This window comes from Sapajus apella, unplaced genomic scaffold (genome assembly GCF_009761245.1).
Source record: "Sapajus apella isolate SASKATOON/1434 unplaced genomic scaffold, GSC_monkey_1.0 scaffold1859, whole genome shotgun sequence".
Taxonomy (NCBI): Eukaryota; Metazoa; Chordata; class Mammalia; order Primates; family Cebidae; genus Sapajus; species Sapajus apella.
The window spans coordinates 7,316-11,220 of NW_022438785.1; the positions used below are offsets into that span (position 1 = coordinate 7,316).

The window sequence follows — 3,905 nt, forward strand, 5'->3', positions numbered from 1 at the left end:
TGCTGAAAAACTTTTAATTATTACTTAAGTAGCATTACTTATTATTCTGTTCAGGTTTTAGATTTTTTCATGGTTCAATCTTAGTAGGTTTTAGACTTCTAGGAATATATTCATCTCGCATAGGTTTTCCAATTTATTGGTATATAGTTACTCATTGTAGCCTCTGATGATCCTTTGAATTTCTGCAGTATTGGTGACTAAGTCACAAGTCAAAGTTCTTCTCACTCTTCTCCATCCCACAAACAGGTTATGGAAGAGTGGTAGTGGTCTCTCCTCATGATCACTACTACCCCAGGCCCATGACAAGCACTGCCATAATACCGGTGTTCACTCAGGGTCCAACAGCTCTTCAGTCAGCCTCTCGTGAATGCTGCCAGGCCTGGGACTCTCACTTCAGGACAGTGGGCTTGTCTCTGACTCAGGGCACATCCAGGAATATCATCCAAGAGCCAGGGCTTAGAATCGGGGACCCCCGAGAGTCCACTTGATGTTCTACCTGACTGTGGCCGAGCCTGGTACCTAAACTGCAAGACAAAGTTCCTTTTACTCTTCCTTCTCCTCTTCTCAGGCAGGAGTTTCTCCCTGTAGCCGGCACAGCTGGGAATGTGCTGAGTCATACCTGAAGCCAGCACATCTCAGAGTCTCACTGAAGGCTCATGGGCAAGTATTGCCTGAGTACTGCTGCTGATTATTCAAGGCCCAAGGGCTCTTTAGTCAGCTGGTAATTAATTCTGCCCAGGACTGCGTCCTTTTCTTCAAGGCAGTGGGTTCCCTTTGGTTGAAGGTATGTCTAGAAATGTTGTCTGGAAGTTAGGGCCTGGAATGGGAACTCAGGGCAGGACTCTGCCTGGTCCTCAGTTCTACTGTGGCTAAGCTGATATCCAAGTTGCAAAAAGTCCCCTTTACTCTCCCCTCTCCTCTCCTCAAGCAGAAGAAATGAGTTCTTTTTGAGCTGGGAGCTGTGCCTGCCTGGGTTTGGGGAAGGGGTGGCACAGGCACTCTCTTGGCCACCCTGTGGCATACACTAGATTGCATGCCCCGAAGTCCACGGACACCAAGCACTGCACAGCACCAGCACTTACCCAATAATTGCAGTCCCTGTGGGCTAAACTGCTTTTCAGGTTTATTAAGGACCCGAAAGCACTTTAGACCGTGGTGGTCAGGCTTGCCAGAACTTAAGTCTGACCACTGGGATGGGTGATTCCCCTTTGGCTGGGGTTGGTCTAAATGCTCCCTCCATATGTGGGCACTGGCTGAGCTCTGCTTGGTGTTGCTTTCTGCTGTGACAGGACAGCACTGAGTTTGTTCCAATGCAAAGTCCCACAATCACTGCACTCTCCTTCCTACAAGTGCACACATTCTCTCTTTCTTGGTGCCATGCAGCTCTTGCTGTGGATTGGGGGAGGGGCAGCGTTGATGATTCAAGACTGTCTTTCCTACCCTTTTCAGCGCTTTTTCAGTGATCTGAAATTAAAAGCAGGTATTAGGATTGCTCATATGATTTTTAGCTCTTATGAAGGTGCTTTTTTGTGTGGAAATTTGTTCAGGTTGGTGTTCCTGCAGAAAGAACAGTTGGTGGAGGCTTCTATTTGGCCATCTTGCTCCATCTTTCCCACAAAAAATCATTTTAAAATTAAAAATAATGAACTCAGATATGAGTTTAATTAGTACTCCAGGTGTTTCTAAAACTGTACTTCACTTACAGAGCCCATTTTGAATGGATGCTTTTATTCTAGGGATCCTGAAGGCAAAGGTGAACATCAAACCTTGGTTTCTTCCAGTAAAAAACATTTGGGGACCATGGCAATATAGGACCATTAAGCAGAGAAATGGAATTGTGGACCAGGTAGAAAGATGAGGGCGTGGAAATGATTTTGACACATTGAGAGATGCTAGGTAGTCAGGAGCACTGACTCCACAAGGCATGTCAGGCTCTGGCAATTGTTTGGTTGTCCCATTTGGAAAGAAACTTAATCATTGTAATACATAGATGTTAAACTGCTTATCTAGAGAGATGAGGCCAAGAATGAAGGAGAAAGATGCTGATTAACAGGCAGAAGAATGCCAAAGTGAAATGGCTATTTCGCTTTTCAAGGACCACCTTTACCTTCAAGACAACATCCTACAAGTAAATACATAAATTCGCCGATGTTTCTGGGTTTTCAGCCCTTTAACTGTAATATTATTTTTAACAGAATGCTCACCTAGTCATTTCAAGTGCCACTCAGGACGGTGTGTTCTGGCTTCCAGAAGATGTGATGGCCAGGCCGACTGTGACGATGACAGTGATGAGGAAAACTGTGGTATGTATGTGCAATGGTACTTTTCTTGAATGTACAGTAATGACTAGAATAGAATAAGAAACTCTGTTAAAAATGTAAACTATTCACCGATAGTAGGACTAGGATTGAATGCTAATGCCTTTACTTCTTAAATTGTTGAACAGTATGGCATATATTTAAGTGTTTTTCCTAATTCTTGATTTCCTCTAAATTACACTTCCATATAATCCTGATATGTACAGTACCGTCCCCCTTATCCGTACAGATACGTTTCAAGACCCCCAGTGGATGCCTGAAACCATAGATTGTATGGAACTCCATATATGTAGTACTATCCTTTTTCCTACACATATGTACTTAATGATAGAGTTAAATGTATAAATTATGTGCAGTGAGAGATTAACAATAACTAATAATAAAATGGATCAATTATAACAATATATGGAAATAAAAGTAATGTGAATGTTGTTTCTCTCTCTCTCAAATACCTTATTGTACTGTGCCAACCTTTTTGAACCATGCTTAACCAGGGGTAACTGGAACTGTGGAAACTGAAACTGCAGATAGGGGTGGAGGGGGACTCCTATATTTGCAAACACTTAGTAAAAGGAGAAGCAACTCATAAATGTAAGGAATTATTTTTATTATTAAATTATAAGGCAATTGTTATCTGTTCTAAAGCCAAAATAGTAGTTCTTTTGCTTATGCTTCCCGTGTTACTAAATAGACATCTAGATACATGAAGACAGAGTTCAGACTCCAGCATTCTCAGTTTAATTGGAATTCATTCTTATGTCCTCTCATATATTTTCCATGTTGGCAAAGGATAAAACTCTTCTTGACATTTCTGCCATCGAGTTCCAAAATCACCAATGGAAAAACCATAAATTCCAATGGTAATTTGAGTGGAGTTCATTCTCATTTTATTTCCCTACAAATCTCTGTACTTGTATTAGGGAACAGATGTCAGACTATGGTCTTTAATACACAATATTTTAGAGGAAAGCAAAATGATTGAAGATCTATCCACAGAATGGTTTGGTTATGATTATTTAGCATTTCCTGTCTAAGAAGAATTGATACTGTTTCATGAAAACATATATGGCAGTAAAGCTTTTGAAATCATTTCATTCTTTTGGCCTTTGAAGTATGAAATATTGCCTTGCTCCATTAAGTGAATTTTCTGTGGTAAACATTGCCCTTCTGGTCTAGACAAAATGTCACAAGCAATCAACTGAAATCCTGTCAGCTCCTATAAATATGGACAAGTGCATCTTCTGGAAAACTCCAGCTGTCAGAATGATGGTACAATGGCTGGGTAATTTTGTTGTGGAGGAATGTACAGTGTTTTGAGAAGCTACTATTGTTTGCTTGTTTGTGGTTTTTTTTTTTAAGAAATAAATCAAAACTCATTGAATATCCCTTAATAAGTGGTTTATTGAGAATGTATTAGTTTTGTTCACTTAACTATGACTTTGATGGGTCATAGTATTTTGAGATGCAATTTAAAATAGATTATCTTAGATGGTTCAAAGAGGTTGCATGATACATTTTTGGGATGGCTAGACCTAAATTTGCAGTAGGGGACTAAATATTTGAGAAATACAAAAGCTTAGTTAAAAA

The 3,905-nt window shown here is 40.3% G+C and overlaps 1 long non-coding RNA gene across 1 annotated transcript; it reads left to right on the plus strand.

Annotated features, from left to right (window-relative positions):
* Positions 1–1,366: 1,366 nt before the first annotated feature.
* Positions 1,367–3,701, plus strand: LOC116547013. The gene is made up of 2 exons (XR_004266908.1): positions 1,367–2,303; positions 3,495–3,701. It is a non-coding gene; the product is annotated as an uncharacterized LOC116547013 (long non-coding RNA).
* Positions 3,702–3,905: the final 204 nt, after the last annotated feature.